General features: G+C 34.1%; 1 protein-coding gene across 1 annotated transcript in view; it reads left to right on the top strand.

Annotated features, from left to right (window-relative positions):
* The window catches only part of LCMT1 (leucine carboxyl methyltransferase 1), a 113,412-nt gene that overhangs the window by 35,954 nt on the left and 59,163 nt on the right, over window positions 1-18,295 (top strand). The gene's annotated exons all lie outside the window — the stretch shown is intronic.

Here is an 18,295-nt window from a genome sequence, read left to right as displayed (position 1 = left end):
CACTTTATGCCCCAAACGTAGTATGATATATATGTATATGTAGACATATATGTGCACGCATACATGTGCAACACTATACACATATATACATATCTACATGCATGCATGTATTAAAATTGTTCTTACATTAAAACTGTCCAGGTGCATGTGCATATATCTACATCTACGTATGTCTCTTTGTCTTTCTGTCCCAATTTCTTTAAGAGAGTTTATCTCAGAGCCAGAAAGAATTGCATTCAGTTTCTACCTCTGATTCATATGGGATATGTTCTAGGCAATCTCTAAGACTATAAATTGCAGAGAAGGTTTCAGATTGCATTGGTAAAAGGTATTTCCTCATCTGAGAGTTCCTTATCTAGCACTTAGTTTAGTACTTGCCATGTAATAGGTAGTTAAGAAATATTAATTGACTTCCCTACTCATATCAGTGAAACTAGAGATCTAGTCCTTAAAACTCCTACCTCTCCACGGCATTCCTTTCCCTCCTTAAATATTCAACAAATAAAATGAAGTATTATAATAAGAACTCTGAAAATGGCCAAAGAATTCTTCATTGTATTTTAGGATTTCTGGTATTGAAAGTGGAGAAGATAAAGTTGAAATTTGTAGAAAACCTTCAGAATACATGTAAATGGATTCTACAGTGTGCTATGTATGGTTGATGCTCATTAAATAATTGTTTTCATTTGTTACATAAATGTGGTTGGTATACTTTAAAACTCTAAATGATTCAATTTTTACTCTCTCAGAAGGCTTCATTGTAAATAAGTGAGTAAGAAATCCCTTTGGCTAATGTAAAACTACATATGATTGATATTTGATATTCACTTTTGTCTTGTGTTAAAACGATTACTACAATGTTTGCAGTGTCTTAGTTTTATAACTTTGTACTTTTAAAACAGTTAAATTATATTTAGCCATCATCCAGTCTTCATTTTGTAGCTGACTAAAGATTCAAGGGGCTAATTTTTTCTTTCATAACAAGAAACAGTCATATAGACTGGTTTTATGTTACACTAGCAAGACTTGATAACAAGGGAACCTAACAAACATCAATCAATCATAAAAACAAACCAACAAGCATATGAAATGTTACATTAAAAATCTTGACCTTGACCAGCTAGAACAAAATTAAACAAATATACCAAAAATGATTTTACATAATGTTCTTTTCCAAGTCTCTTGGAACTTCCTCTTTCATTGACTTGCTTTTCTTCCTTTTAAAATATATTGGTCATTTTTATTGTTCTGGATCTATCAGTCTTTCTTTGTATTTATGTGTTTAAATATTTTCTTAACTGTTCTGAAGTTTTTATAGTACTATAGCCTGTTACATTATATCAAAATTCATCCATTCTTTAATCATTGGTCATAGAAGTTGTTTCTGTTTTTTAAAAAATTACAAATAGAGTGGCTATGAATATTTTTTTACAAATTGTTATAACTAGCTATATGTGCTATGTGACCATGGGCAAGTCACTTAACCATTCTCAGCTCCAGTTTCCTTATCTGTAAAATGGAGATACTACTAATTACTAAATAGTACCCTTAGCTCTCCCCTCCCCTCTTGAGTGTGGTGAGTAGAAAAATGTGACAATGTTTGTAAAATGTATTTTACAAATCTTAAAGCACTGTATAAATGCTAATTTCTAAGTCCTAGCTCTTAGGATTTTGTAAACCTTAAAATTTCTTAGACTTATAAATGTTGGAAATTTCACCATTGGGAAATTTCATACTTGAAGAATTTCCTACTGATAGTGGGAACTCTATTAGAATGTGAACCCCATTGGCATGGGAGGGTCATTCTCCTCCCTACTTAAGATTTATTTAGGACAGAAACCTTTTGCTGAACAATGGAAAGGGCTTTGACCTATGCTTAAGCATAGAATAGGAAGTTCTTTGAGTCATGATTGATTTTAGAATCGATACAATAGAGATACTTGGAATGACAGAACCAGGTCTTGGAACTTCCAATCTCCACCCTGCTCAGGGTAACACAATTTAGGAAGGGCTGCAGCAAAGGATCAAGATTTAATTATTTGAGAATATGACCTTCAACAGACATGTGCAAAGCCACAGACCTCTGGGTGGTCCTGGGTTAAGTTAGAGCCACCATTGGCACAGGGAAGACATGGACAGTGATTGGTAGATGTGAGAACTGAGGGGAGGGAACTTGGATGGTTTCCTTAAAGATAGCGGGGGCTGAGGACTGAGAGAGGGGTTGGAGAGGGTTTGCTCTGAGAGGTTGTGCTCTGAGAAGCTTGCTCTGAAGGAAGCTGGAGGTGGAGGCCCCTGAGACTGTTTCTCCATTTTGGTCACGTGAGTGATAGGGACTGATCTCTTTTCTTTGCCTCAGCTATCTAAGGGCTTGGGCCTTTTGTCCCAGCCTAAACAGAAGGGGTATTTAAGCCCTATTCCCTTCTCTCCCCTTTCTCTCTCCCTCTCTCTCTAATAGTATGTTTTCTGGTTTTCCTTTATCAGGAATCAAGTTCAAGTCCCCCATTTCTCTAGGCAAGTTGAATTTGTGTCAACAAAAATTCTTGCTTCTTAAGGCTTCTTAGGGTGATCCTTTTCAGGATTGTTTATTAATTTGTAGAATGAGTATCACTTGTTTTGAGATGTTTAGTCAACATGTATTTCAAATGCATAAGTGGTACAGAATATCTTTCATTTTTAATCTTATCTTTATAGGATTTATGCATGCCTGTAATTATTATTTTACTAGAATATATTTACATTTTATGGAAATATAATTTTGTTGTTTATGTTTTTCCCCCAAGTTTCTGAAATATTTAATTAATTAATTTAGAATTTTTTCATAGTTATAAGATTCATGTTCTTTCCCTCCCCTCCCCCCTCCTGTAGGTGACATGCAATTCCATTGGGTTTTACATGTGTCAGAAATATAATTTTGAATAGGTCTTTCCTTTCAGATAGTTCCAAATGTCATAGTCTTAAAGTTGGAAGGATCCTTGGAGAACAACTAGTCAATCCCTCTTGCCCCATTTTAAAGATGAGGAAACTGAGACACACAGAGTTTTATTCTTGGCCTAAAGCCATACATCTAGTTTCGTTAAAGAGTTAGGATTTGAACCTTGGTCTTAACTAATCCTGTACTTTTTGCCACTTCATCACTCTTTGGCATCTGTGTTATTAAATACCTAGTAATCAATGAAAATTAGTTTTTCTTTTTATTTGATTTTTCATTTAACAAGCATTTTTAAAAATTTTTTCTTCTATTCCGTTCCCCCCCACTTAAAAGAAAAAAAAAACCAAACCTTGTAATATAAATACAAACAAATTCCCTGATGGCCAAAAAATTTGTTATTCTGTCCCTTGAATCAGTCACCTTTCTCTCTGAAAGTAGTTAGTAACAGTTCATCATTCGTCCTCTGGAATCATGGTTGGTCACTTGGCACTAATCAAATTACTTAAGTCTCAAAATTTTTTTTTTACCTTTTTCTTTGCAATTGTTATTATATACATTTTTTCTCTTGTTTTGATCACTTTGCTCTGCATCAGCTCAGACAAATCTTTCCAGGTTTCTCTAAACTCATCCTTTCATCATTTCTTATGGCATGATGGTATTCTATTACTTCTATATTCTATAATTGGTTTGGCCATTTTCCAGTTCATGAAGATCTATTAGAGTTTTATAATTATTTGTATGCTTCACACTAAATTCACAGTGCTGGCATTTTTGAAACATGAGGTATAGCCTCAACAAATTAGCTTTTGGAAAAGTAATTTCTGTAGTATTTGCCTAAACCAAAATTATTTTCTTTAATTCAGTACTTCAAAAGACCTGTCATTTAATCTGCATATGTATTCCCACCACTTGGTAATCAGAATTCATCTCTGTGTTAGATTGACAGTCTTAATAAATTGCTCTGTAGAGAAAATTTATTCCCTAGTGGACACAATTCTGCTGCCTACACATCTTTTCTGATGATAGTTAGCTGTTGCTGTGGACCTAAGCTAGAGACCTTTCCAGCATGATGTACAAGGTGCCAGCACTAGTGCTTTGGTGTAATGGTATAACTTTTGAGAATTCAAGATCACATCCACAGCATAAGGAGGGTTTCAGTGGAAGTGTTCTATGTTACCATTTTGCAAGATCATTGACTTTACAGTTAGAAGGAAGAGCTCAGAGGCCAATCCACTCACTTTACAGATAAGGAACTTGAAGAACAGAGAAGTTGAGTCAGTTATCTTTGTTCCTTTAATCCAGTGTTCTTTCTGCTGCATCGTACTGTCATTTATCAATGCCATAAGAAAGAGATAAAGAATCAAACCCTTTCATGTATTGTTACAGCCAAAAGAGTGGTTGCCATAAACCGTGACCGTGAAAATATGGGTTTCAAGACTGTGAATTGCCCAAACTGTAAAGATAATTTTTAGCGTCTTGATTTTATATCAAAAATAAGTGGTTGCCATGGGAAAAATTCCCAAATATGAAATACCCAAGTCAGCTGGGTTTTATGGAGATTTTAATTAATATAAATGAAGGAATTAAGGAAAGGGAGAGAGACGGAGTAAGAGGAAATAATAGGAAAAGGCTAGGGCCTAGGCCAATGGCTTAGGCCTTTCTCTATAAGAGAGAAACTAAGTCAGTCTTAATCACTCACCACAAGATTTTGTCCCAGGCAAAAGTCTAGTGGTTCAGAGAGACCCTCCAGTTCTGCTCCTGAGCTCAACTAAGTTCAGCCACTGAGAGGCTCCAGCTCTCAGTTCCTGACCTCCTTTTAAAGAGAATTTTCTCCTATGTCACCTCCCCTAAATTTTCATATCTACCAATCACAGTAGACATTTTCCAAAGGACTGACCATTCTTAATTCACATCTTGTTATAACCTTCTTAATTCACATCTTGTTATCACCTTTTCTGGGTAGACTAAAACTTCTGAGTAATTCACATCTCTTTGCTAAGCTTGCCCTTTTAGTGATTAATTTAACCTTCAATAGGTACTTAGCACCCTTTTGTATTAGATCTAAAAATAGACCTAGCTTAAGGGCTTGGCCTCACTATAAGTATGTGTTGGGGACTTTTTCATTGTTCAGTAAGGAGTTTTACAACTTTATCTTCCCCTAAAGTATGCCTAAGTATGGGTGGATTAATATAAAGTTCCCAATACATTCTTGATCAAGTACCTCCATTATTTAAATGGGGAATAACCTTAACCAAGTTTTTTTTTTTTAAACCCTTACCTTCCGTCTTGGAGTCAATACTGTGCATTGGCTCCAAGGCAAAAGAGTGGTAAGGGCTAGGCAGTGGGGGTCAAGTGACTTGCCCAAGGTCACACAGCTAGGAAGTGTCTGCAGCCAAATTCTTAACCAAATGTTTTAAGGCAGAGTTTGAGCAGTTTTAAGATTCACAGTAGGTAAAGTTAAAATGGAGAAAAGCTGTTGGAAAGTTAGGTCTTTAAAAATTGAGATTCTGCTGTAAATATATAAACACTGATATACTCATTAGGAAAAAGTTCGGGTTTTCATTAGGCTTGAATTGCTAATATATTCTACAGGCTTGTTTATAAGGAAAAGATGAAGATTTTCATATTCACAGGTAATTAAAGTTTTTCTTGGTTAGAAGCATAGAACTAAAGACTCTTTAGGTTGTTAAGGAAAATTTCTTAAAATAACCCTAACATTGGTTGGTTGGTACTTCTTAGTCTTTCCAGTGATAAAATGAAGTATCTTTTAAAAAGATATTTTATTTTTCTAATTGCCTTTTTCTCTTTTGAAATTTGATTCCTGTTGTAATATTTTGCTTTATTTGAAGGTTTAAGTCCATTGTAAGACTCTGCCTGTGAAATGAGAGATAGACGGAGACTATTTTAAATACCTCATCTTTTGAAATTACATATAGAATATGAGTATGAATTTTTGTTTTTGCTAAAAATATTCAGAGCAATTAACCTGGTGTTTTAGGAGGTTAGCAACCATCTCCTCATGTTCTATTATTGACTGTCCCTTTCTCTATTATATTCTTTCTACCCATAGCTTCTAGAGATAGCATCCCAGTCAGGGCTCTGACTGCCTGGGCATTGGATAAGGTAAAACATACTAATGCCTATTAGGTAGTTAAGGACAAAAAAAAATTACTTCTTTCTTTTAATCAACTACCTATTGCTTTAGGCTGTGTCATTTGTCACTACTCTTATGAAGGGTCACCCTTCCTGTTTCCCAAGCTCTGAGAATCTCAGGATGTTAAACTTGAGAAGATTTTTAGAACTTGAGAATCTTAGATTTAGAATAAAACAGAGATGAGTAATCTCAAACAAGCCCTTAGTAATATAGTTGGGAAAATTGAGGCCCAGAGAGAGGGGAAGTGATGCTCAAGATGATACAGCTTATTAGTCTGCCAGATGGCACAGTGCAGAGGTCATTGAAATTGGAGTTGGGAAGACCTGGGTTTGAATCCTGTTTCCTACACTTCCTAGCTCTGTGACCCTAGGCATGTCACTGTACTTTTCTCTCTGCCTGAGCTTATCTGTAAAATAGGAATAACGCCTATTTTCCAAGGTTGTTGTGAGTATTGTTTCATACACACCCACATATACAATCACTTTACAAACCTTTAAGTAATATGTTAATATTATGAGTTTCAGAACTAAGTTAGAGCCTTCTGACAAACAATCCAGATCTTTTTTTGCTCTACACAATTTTATGTTCTCTCTTCTTTATTTACATAAGCTTCTTTGAATTAAGTATTTGCCACTGAAATGCTTCTGATCATAACCTACATTCCAAGGGATTATAAAATCTGTTATATTTCATTCTCTACAAGTAGAATTCCATTAAAAATATCATTATATCCATAAAGCAATATCACTTCTCTATAATGGAAAAGTTTCTATGTCCATAATGGTAGTCTTTCTTTAGTGACACTGCTTTTCTGATGTGAGACTGATTAATTATATGATATATTAATTAATATTTGATTACTTATATAATGAAAAGTCATGTCATTTTAATTTTTGTTAAACCTCTATAATGAGCAATAAGTTTGTGCAGAATTAATCAGTTCTAATTGAGTATTCAAGTTGTTAGATGTGGTAAAAGCTGTAGATGGAGGAACCTGGATCTGAAGTCCAGTGCTAGTTCATGCTACTGGGGGAAGGGAAGCCTTCTCAGGAGTTGGAGGCTAGTTGATATTCAAACTCACCACTAGCAGGGAAAAGGGACTTTGGGCCATTACTTTTGATTTTACTTGGACAAGAGTGATACAACTTCCCCCTCAGGGCTTTTTTACTTTCCCAGGACTGCTTCATTTCACAGGACAGGGAGGCTACTATGTTCCTTACACTGGTTAAACCATTAATGACTTACTTTTTAAGTCTAAATATTCAACCAGTTCCAGATCCACCTTATTCTTACCTGGAGCCCTTTTTTTTTCTCATCCATTAGGATTAGCTAAAAGTTTTTAATATGTATTTTGCTGAAGTCTAGAAAAAACATTGCTATAACATTCTCTTGACCTCCAGTCTAGTAAGAATAAGATTAGGGACTGGACTTGAGATTTCATTAGTTTAAGGAATGTCTAGTAAGGAACTTGTTCTTCCATGCGAGTTCATACTTTTTCTGCAACTTATAATTTAAGTGACATTCCCAGCATCACACAATCATGATGTATCAGAGGTAGAACTTAAACCTATATCTTCCTGTCAGCTGGGCCTGCTCTATCTTCTCTAAGCCAGAGTCCATCTTGACTTTGCCAGAGAATATAGCCAGATTGGTAATTGGGAAATGTTAAACAAAATAAAAATCTAGGTGTTAATTTGTAAAATACTTGGGAGTCTATCTTCAAGGCAAACCCAAGAACTATATGAAAACAATTAAAATGTATTTTCAGAAAATAAAGTCAGATCTAAACAATTGAAAAAATGTTAATTGCTCATGGGTTGGCCAAGCCAGCATAACAAAAATGACAATTCTACCTAAATTAATTGGCTTATTAAATTCCAGACCAATCAAAACTATAAAAAAATTATAGAGCTAGAAAAAATAAAATTCCTATGCAAGACCAAAAGTCAAGAATGTCAAGAGAATGAGTAAAAAAAAATGTGAAGGAAGGTGGCCTAGTCATACTGGATCTCAAATGATTATTATCAGAACAGTCTGATATTGTGGTGGATCCGTGGAATAGATTAGGGACACAATACACACTAGTAAATGGCCATAATAATCTAGGGTTTGATAAACCCAAAGATCCAAGCTTTGGGGACACAAACTCATGATTTCACAAAAACTTTTGGGAAAACTCAAAAGCATTATGGCAGAAACTATGACCAACATCTCACACTATATACCAAGATAAGGTCAAAATGGGTACTTGATTTAGACATAAAGGGTGATACCATCAGCAAATTAGGGGAGCATGGAATAGTTTATCTGTAAGATTTATGGATAAGGGAAGAAGCATTTATGATTAAATAAGAGATAGCATTGTAAGATGTAAAATGGATAATTTTGATTATATTGAAAAAGTTTTGCATAAACAAAACCAATGTAGCCATGATTACAAGGAAAACAGAGCTGGGGAAAATTTTTTATAGTATCTCTGATAAAGGCCTCATTTCTCCAATATAACGAGAACTTGGTCAAAATCAAAAGAATACAAATCATTCCTCATTTGATAAATGGTTAACAGATATAAACAGACAGTTTTCAAACAAAGAAATCAAAGCTATTTATAGTCATAGAAAAAAGTTCTAAATAACTGTTGATTAGAGAAATACAAATTGAAACAATTCTAATATATCATCTCATACCTATCAGATTGGCTAATATGACAGAAAAAGTAAATGATAAATATTGAAAGGAATATAGGAAAATTGAAGTATTAATATACTGTTGGTGGAATTGTGAACTGATCAACTGTTCTGGATAGCAATTTGGACCTCTGCCAAAAAGGCTATAGAACTGTGTATACTCTTTGATCCAGCATACCTCCACTAATGAAAGAAAGAAAGAAAGAAAGAAAGAAAGAAAGAAAGAAAGAAAGAAAGAAAGAAAGAAAGAAAGAAAGAAAGAAAGAAAGAAAGAAAGAAAGAAAGAAAGAAAGAAAGAAAGAAAGAAAGAAAGAAAGAAAGAAAGAAAGAAAGAAAGAAAGAAAGAAAGAAAGAAAAGGAAGGAAGGAAGGAAGCCTTATTTTTGCAAAAAATAACTAAAGCACAGCAGCTCTTTTTCGGGTGGCAAAAAATTGGAATTTGAAAGGGTGTCCATCATTTGGGGAATGGCTGAACAAGTGGTAGTTCATGATTGTGATGTGATGCTATGGTACTATAAGAAATGATGAGTAGGGTGGTTATAGAAAAACCTGGAAAGACTTACATGAACTGGTAAAAAGTGAAATGAGCAGTACCAAGAGAACATTGTTCCAAGTAATAGCAATATTGTGCAGTGATCAGCTTTGAAAGACTTATTTATTCTCAGCAATATGATCTGTAATAATATAATTAAAACTGGTATTTCAAATGTAATAGTATAATATTTAGACAGGGTTAGATATTTAAATTCTAAACATAACAGATCCGAGACAATTCTAAGGGAGTTGTGATGAAAAATGCTTTCCATCTCTAGGGAAAGAACTGATGGAGTCTGAATGCAGATTAAAGTATACTATTTTTCACTTTATTTTCTTCATTTTTTCTTTTAATGAGTCTTCTTCCACAACATGAGGGGAGAGGGGAGAGAGGAGAGGAGAGAATTGGAACTCAAAATTTTAGAAAATGAATATTATTATATTATATGTTATTTTTATTATTAACTGTGGAAGTCAGGGCAGCTAGATGGCTCAGTGGATGGGGAGCCCAGCCCGGAGGCAAGAGATCCTGGGTTCATATATGGCCTTAGACAGTTCCTAGCTGTGTGACCCTGGGCAAGTCATTTAACCCCACGTGCCTTGTCCTTACTGCTCTTCTGCCTTTCAACTTATACTTAGTATCAATTCTAAGATAGAAAGTAAGGTTAAAAAAACTCAAATAAATGGGAAAAAATAAAGTAATATACATATGAAAAATTCAATGAAGGTAACACAAAAATGTAAAAAAAATGTTGATTTATGGTTTATGTTCCTGTAGGGATCTGCATTTATTTGAGCTTGGCGCCAGTGCTCTAAGCCATGCTACCTCTCTTACTGGTTAATGATAAGGACAAAGATAGGACATGTGATTTTATTCATCTAGGAAACTCAGTTCAACTGAGCACCTTTTTTTGTAACAATCTTAGAGAGTTCTCAAGAATACTGAAATCCTCAGTGAACTGCCTAAAATCACACAATCAGCCAAGTTAGTCACCCTGTCCAAATAAGAAATAAAATCAGTTTGGCTTAAAGCAGCTGGATTGTAGCCTGGTTAGATTCTTAAACTTGGAATAGGGAAGGCCTGAGTTCATAACCTCCCATAGAAACCTTCTCCTAGTCTTTCTCTTCCTCTTAATGCAATTTGTTTTTTAAAATATGTTTTTATTTATATTTTCTTACATCACATCATATCCCATATATCCCTTTCCTCCTATAGAGCTATTCCATATGACAAATAGCATTTTTTTAGAGGAAGAACAAGTCAGTACAACTGAACAATGTATTGAACAAATCACAAAACATGTGCCGTATATAACACCTTCGGTACTCCCATTTCCACAAAGGGATAGATTGGAGGTGTTTTCTTATATTCATTTGAGATTATTGCTTGATCTTTATAGTTTTGTTAGATTCACTTTTGATTTTTTGGTGTAGTGCTGTTGTAGTCATTATATATTATTTTCTTGGCTCAATTTTCTTTACTCGGTTTTAGTTCATTTAGATCTTTCCATATCTCTATTCATTACACATATCATTTCTTATAGTACAGTGGTATTCCATTATGTTCATGTACCACAATTTGTTTTAGACATTCCACAATTGATTGGCATCTTCTTTATTTCCAATTCTTAGTTATCACAAAAAGGGCTGCCTCAAATATTTTGGAGATTATGGGGATTTTTCTCTTAATGATGGCTTCCTTGCGGTATAAGTCTAGTATTAGGGTCTTTGGTTCAAAGAGTATAAACATTTTACTCATTTTACTTGCATGATTGCCTATCTTTCCATAATTTGTCTAGCATTGACTGTTACCATTTTGGATTATTTTTGTCAGTTTGCAGGGTGTGAGGTGAAACCCAGACTTGTTTTTATTTGTACTTCTCTTAGTGATTTATAGCATTTTCCCCATGTGATTGTGACTATTTTGCAGTTCTTTTGAGAATTCTTTTTCAAATCTTTTGACTGGCTTTTGAGAGAAAGTCATATAATTTAAAACTAGGAGAATCCTAGAAATCTTCAATTTCTTCACTTCACAATTGAGGAAACTAAGGTTCCTGAGATTAAATGACTTGGTCAAAGTCACATATACAGCAAGTAGCAGAGACCAGGTTTGAGCTCTCTTCTGCTTCATAGACTTCTCAAGATCATATTTCTTAAATAATAATATACTACAGTATACTTTGCAATCTTGGGATGGCATTCATCTGAATGTGATCTTTTTTTTTTGAATGTGCTGTTTTGAATTTAACAGGAACACTGTTCTTATTTTCTATTTATCTAGAATTTCAACTTCTTGTTTTCCACTTTTGTTATGTCCTTAATTGAAATATATGCATGTGTTTTTATTCTGTTCTACTCTTTTCTGTGTCTTCACATAAATCAAATATTTATACAATATCCTAAAGACCTTTCTCTAAATCTTCTGACATCATGTGTCTGTCAGTGCAGTTACCTTTAATACTTTTTTATCTATTTATCCCTTACAGTCCTTCATGACTGGCCTAACTCCTTTTCCATTCATATATCTCTTTGATGTATATATATATATATTTTTTTTTTTTAGATAAGCAGATTAAAGTTGAGCAAATCAAGTCTTCTGTCATCCAATATTATCATCCCTTTGACCTTGAGAAATGGTTTTATTCCTTCTTTCATCTTGTTTTCCAAAAAAACTTTACAAAAGTTTTACTTTTTATTGTCATTTGCCTTCTTCATCAATCTCAATTTATTATGAACTTCAGCATTTCTGACACTTCTTATAGCACTGTGCCACACTTTTGTATTTATCCTCAATCTCCTTGTTTTCATCTTTTGTATGTACCTTTATTAAAGTTGGAGTTGGATTGTGAGTTCCCTGTTCATCACATAATGTATAATTTTCATTTTGGGAGTTATTTTCTTGATTCATTAGCATAGAGCATTAGGTCTTATATATACATGTATGGAATTGCTATCCAAGTAGTTTTTTTCCTTCCTGTTTAGTTTTGGTTGGAACTTGAATTCTCTATACTGGCAACATAATGCAATACTGACAGAATTTGAGTAATAATCTTTTAGTAACTTTTGTTTCACCATCTATTGAGTTAATATTATAGTTTTCATATAGAATTAAAGTATTAAATTGCTTAGTGCTTCCCTTCTCTCCCAATTTTTATTAAAACTAAGCATCAGGAATTCTGATGATATTAAGAAGAGCTGTTAGGAGGAATGTAGGGGTCTTACGAATTTTCACAGGCTTCTCTGTTGAATTTTTAAGAATTCCTTTTGACTTAAGTGTTAAACAGCAAACACTTTATTATCCCATGTTTTTTCATATTGATATAATAGGATCACCAAATTGGAATAAATCCTTTATGTCCATTAAAGAGACATAAGTGACCTTTTTTAGCTGTTTATTTTTAAAAAGAATGCAGTTGAAACTTTTCTTTTTCAATTGCAATAGAAATCTTTCTCATAGTACTTTGCTTAAGGCTTTGAATCAGTATATTTGCTAAGCTTTGCAAAGTCTTGAAATCTTGAGTTTTTAGCACATTTTGCTCATTTGGGAATATGAAGTTCAGTCTGACATTTTTTGTGACTTGATTTGATTTGATTTTTAAAAAATTCAGCTCAAGCACTTACATATTTTGGGAACTGTCTCTAGATCATGATGTTGATGCAACCTTTTAGAATAATAGTTGGAATGGATCTCAGATGTCATCTAGTTTAACCACCCACCAAAGTATAGAAGTTTCTTCTAAAACATCTCTTGACAGCTTCTTAGTCTTAACTTGACTAACTTTAAGTGATAAGGGCAATTCCATAGCTACTTTACTCTAGTTGCTAGAAAGCTCTTCCATATCATAGAATTTAGAATTTTCTTTATTGAAGAAACATGAGAGATCATTTTGTCTGGCCCCTTTGTTTTTTAGATTAAAACACAATTGCTTTATTTCTTGCAGTTACTGCCAACTATTACTACTTCAATTCATGCCACATTAAAAACAAAAGGAAAATACAAAACACTGCAGAAGAGATAATTGAGTCACAGACAAGAGTAAGTGACTTGCTCATGGTCATATATTGCTTTAATGAATGACATTCCTTCTGTTACTCTAGACTTCCTTATACTGATCTGAAACATGCTTCTTTTAAATTCAATTCTCTCATCCCTCAATTCTTTTACTCAACAAATACTTCTTGATTGTCTAATATAATTCCTAATCCTTTGTTTTTGCTTTCAACCTCTGGAATCTGATGTTTTAGATCTACTATGAATACTGTTTCCATATGACAGGTCTTTTGATATTTGGAAATAGTTGGAATTGTTTTTTTTTTTTTAATTTTATTTAATTGATTAATTTAGAGTATTTTCCCCAGGATTACAAAAATCATGTTCTTTCTCTCGCCTCCCCCCAAGCCCTCTCCCATAGACAACGTACAATTCCACTGGGTTTTACATGTGTCATTGGTCGAGACATATTTGCACTAGGGTGATCATTTAGGGTTTATAACCCCAATCATATATATTCCCGTGGACCTATGTGATTAAGCAGTTTTTTTTTTCTTCTGTGTTTCTACTCCCACAGATCTTCCTTTGAATGTGGATAGTGTTCTTTCTCATAAGTCCTTCAGAATTGTCCTGGATCATTGCATTGCTACTTGTAGAGAAGTCCATTACGTTCGATTGTACCACAGCACATTAGTCTCTGTGTACAATGTTCTCTTGGTTCTGCTCCTCTCACTCTGCATCAATTCCTAGAGGTCATTCCAGTTCACATGGAATTCCTCCAGTTCATTGTTTCTTTGAGCACAATAGTGCTCCATCACCAACAGATACGACAGTTTTTTCAGCCATTTCCCAATCGAGGGGCATCCCTTCATTTTCCAATTTTTTGCCACCACAAAGTGCAGCTATGAATATTCTTGTACAAATCTTTTTCCTTATTATCTTTTGGGGGTATAAACCAAGCAGTGGAATGGCTGGATCAAAAGGCAGACAGTCTTAAGCGCCCTTTGGGCAGAGTTCCAAATTGCCCTCCAGAATGGTTGGATCAATTCACAACTCCACCAGCAATGCATTAGTGTCCCAATTTTACCACATCCCGTCCAACATTTGTTACTTTCCTTTGTTGTCATGTTGAACAATCTGCTAGGTGTGAGGTGGTACCTCAGAGTTGTTCTGATTTGCATGTCTCTGATTATAAGAGATTTAGAACATTTTTTTATGAGCTTAATAGTTTTGATTTCTTCATCTGAAAATTGCCTATTCATGTCCCTTGCCCACTTATCAATTGGAGAATGACTTGACTTTTTTGTACAATTGATTTAGCTTTTTATAAATTTGAGTAATTAGACCTTTGTCAGTTTTTTATGAAGATTTTTTCCAGTTTGTTGCTTCCCGTCTAATTTTAGTTGCATTGGTTTTGTTTGAGGAAAACCTTTTTAATTTAATGTAATCAAAATGATTTATTTTACATTTTGTAATTTGTTCTAACTCTTTTTTTTTTTTAATAACCCATTCCTTCCGTCTTGGAGTCAATACTGTGTATTGGCTCCAAGGCAGAAGAGTGGTAAGGACTAGGCAATGGGGGTCAAGTGACTTGCCCAGGGTTACACAGCTGGGAAGTGGCTGAGGCCAGGACCTGCCATCTCTAGGCCTGGTTCTCAATCCACTGAGCTACCCAGCTGCCCCCAATTTGTTCTAACTCTTGCTTGGTCTTAAAATCTTTCCGTTTCCAGAGATCTGACAAGTATACTATTTTCTGTTCACCTGATTTATAGTTTCCTTCTTAATATTCAAGCCCATTACCCATTCCGAGTTTATCTTGATGTGGAGTTTTAGATTTTGATTTAAACCTAATCTCTCCCATACTGTTTTCCAATTTTCCCAGCAGTTTTTGTTAAATAGTGGATTTTTGTCCCAAAAGCTGGGATCTTTGGGTTTATCATAGACTTGCTGAGGTCACTTACCCCAAGTCTATTCCACTGATACTCCCTTCTATCTCTCAGCTAGTACTGTATTGTTTTGATGACCACTGCTTTATATTATAGTTTTAAGTCTGGTACTGCTAGGCCACCTTCCTTTACATTTTTTTTTCAATATTTCCCTTGATATTCTTGATTTTTTGTTCTTCCAAATGAACTCTTGCTATAGAGATGTGTTGGAAATATATAGAAATGCTGATGATTTATGTGGGTTTATTTTGTAATCTGCAACTTTGCTAAAGTTGTTGATTATTTCCACTAGCTTTTTGGTTGATTCTGTAAGTAGACCTGCTTTAAGTAGATTCTGCTTTAAGTAGACCATCATATCATCTGCAAAGAGTGATAGATAGCTTGATCTTCTCATTACCAATTTTAATACCTTCAATTTCTTTTTTCTTCTCTAATTGCTACTGCTAATGTTTCTAGTACAATGTTAAGTAATAGAGGTGATAATGGGCATCCTTGTTTTACTCCTGATCTTATTGGGAAGGTTTCTAATTTATCCCCATTGCAGATGATATTTGTTAATGATTTTAGATATACATTGTTTATTATTCTTAGGAAAGGCTCTTCTATTCCTATGCTTTCTAGTATTTTAAATAGGAATGAGGGTTGTATTTTGTGAAAGACTGCATCTATTGAGAAAATCATGTGATTTTTGTCAGTTTGCTTGTTGATATGATAAGTTATGTGGATGGTTTTCCTAATATTAAACCATCCTTGCATTTCTGGAATAAATCCCACCTGATCATAATGAATGACTCTTGTGATCACTTGCTGGAGTCTTTTTGCTAGTATTCTGTTTAAAATTTTTGCATCTATGCTCATTAAGGAGATTGGTCTTTAGTTTTCTTTCTCTGTTTTTGACCTGCCTGACTTTGGAATCAGTACCATATTTGTGTTATAAAAGGAATTTGGTAGAACTCCTTCTTTACAAATTTATGTCAAATAGTTTGTATGGTATTAGGATTAGTTGATGTTTGAATGTTTGATAGAATTCACTTGTGAATCCATCAGGCCCTGGGGATTTTTAATTCGGGAGTTCTTTGATGCCTTGTTCAATTTGTTTTTCTGGTACGGTATTATTTAATATTCTATTTCTTCTTCTGTTAATCTAGGCAATTTATGTTTTTGTAAATATTCATCTATATCACCTAGATTGCCATATTTATTGCCATACAGTTGGGCAAAATAGTTTTTAATGATTGCCTTAATTTCCTCTTCAATAGAGGTGAGGTCTCCTTTTTCATCTTTGATACTGTTAATTTGGTTTTCTTCTTTCCTTTTTTTAAAAAATTAAATTGACCAGTACTTAGTCTATTTTATTTGTTTGTTTTTTTTCAAAATACCAGCTTCTAGTCTTATTTATTAATTCAATAGTTATTTCACTTTTTTATTAATTTCTACTTTAATTTTTAGGGTCTCTAATTTAGTTTTCAACTTGTGATTTTTAATTTGTTCCCTTTCAAGTTTTTTGATTTGCATGGCCAATTCTTTGACCTCTGCCCTCCCTAATTTGTTAACATATGAACTCAAGGATAGAAATTTCTCCCTGAGTCCTGCTTTGACTGCTTCCCATAGATTTTGAAAGGATGTCTCATCATGCCATTTTCTTCAAGAAAGTATTAATTGTTGCTATGATTTGTTCTTTGATAACCAATGTTGGAGAATCATATTGTTTAATTTCCAATTAATTTTTTATTTGCCTCTCCATGTACCTCATTGTCTATACTGCCTTTTATCAGAATGTAATTAACTTACCTATCTCTTTTAATCAGATCTATTTTTACTTTGACTTTGTCAGATATCAGGATTGCAACTACTGCCTTCTTTTTCTCAGTTTAGGTCCAATAGATTTTCCTCCAGCCTTTGATCCTTATTCTATGAATGTCTACCTACCTCATGTGTGTTTCTTGTAGACAACATATGGTGGGTTTTTGGTTTTTAATTCACTCTGCTATTTGCTTTTGTTTTATGGATGAGTTCATCCCATTCACATTCAGAGTTATGATAATCACCTCTGTATTCCCCAACATTTTGATATCCTCTCTTAGTTCTGCCCTTTCTTCTTTCACTGTATCTTTTTAAACCCGTGGTTTGGCTTTAATCAGTCCCCCTAATCTCCACCCTTATTATACTTCACTTTCTGTCCCATCCCTTTTTGTTCCCTTCTTTGTGTGTGTGTGTGTGTGTGTGTGTGTGTGTGTGTGTGTGTATGTGTGTGTGTGTGTGTCTGTTGAGTTCCCTCCTCCCTCCTTTTCCTCCTTTTTTGTACTCCCCTCCCCAGACCCTCCCCTAGTTTTTCCCTTCTCACTTTCCCTATAGGGTAATATAGAATTCTATACCCCAATGGATCTAGAAGCTCTATCCTCCCAGAACTGATTTCACTGAGAGTAAGGTTTAAGTATTTCCTATTAGCACTCTTCCTCTCCTTCTTAACACTATTCATTCCCTCCCCTTTCCATGTGCCTCTTTGTGTGATATCAATTATCCTATTTATTTTATTCCTTCAAGTTTCTCTTGTTGCTATCTTCTATTCCCTCCTCCCTTTTTCTTTTTTTGCATATCATCTTAGACCAGTTATTACTCCAGTCTTTACCTATGAATGGTTCTTCTAATTACTATAATAGTGAATATAATTTTTGAGAATTACAAATAATATTTTTCATATATTAACATAAACAATTTGCTCTTATTGAAGGCCGTAAAGAAGAATATTTAAATAAAAAAGATTTCCCCCCTTTCCTCTCTCTTTCTTATTTACCTTTTCATATTTGTCTTGATCTTTGTTTTTGGATATCAAACTTTCCACTTAGTTCTGGTCTTTTCTTTATAAATACTTAGAAATCTTCTATTTTGTTGAATGCCCATACTTTTCCCTGGAAGTATATAGACAGTTTTTGATGGGTAGGTGATCCTTGGTTGAAGACCCAATTCTCTTGCCTTTCTGAATATTATATTCCAAGCCTTATGGTCTTTTAGTGTGGAAGCTGGCAGGTATTGTGTAATCCTGATTGGTGCTCCT

This window comes from Monodelphis domestica, chromosome 7, assembly GCF_027887165.1.
Source record: "Monodelphis domestica isolate mMonDom1 chromosome 7, mMonDom1.pri, whole genome shotgun sequence".
NCBI lineage: Eukaryota > Metazoa > Chordata > Mammalia > Didelphimorphia > Didelphidae > Monodelphis > Monodelphis domestica.
This window is presented reverse-complemented; position numbering and strand designations above follow the sequence as displayed.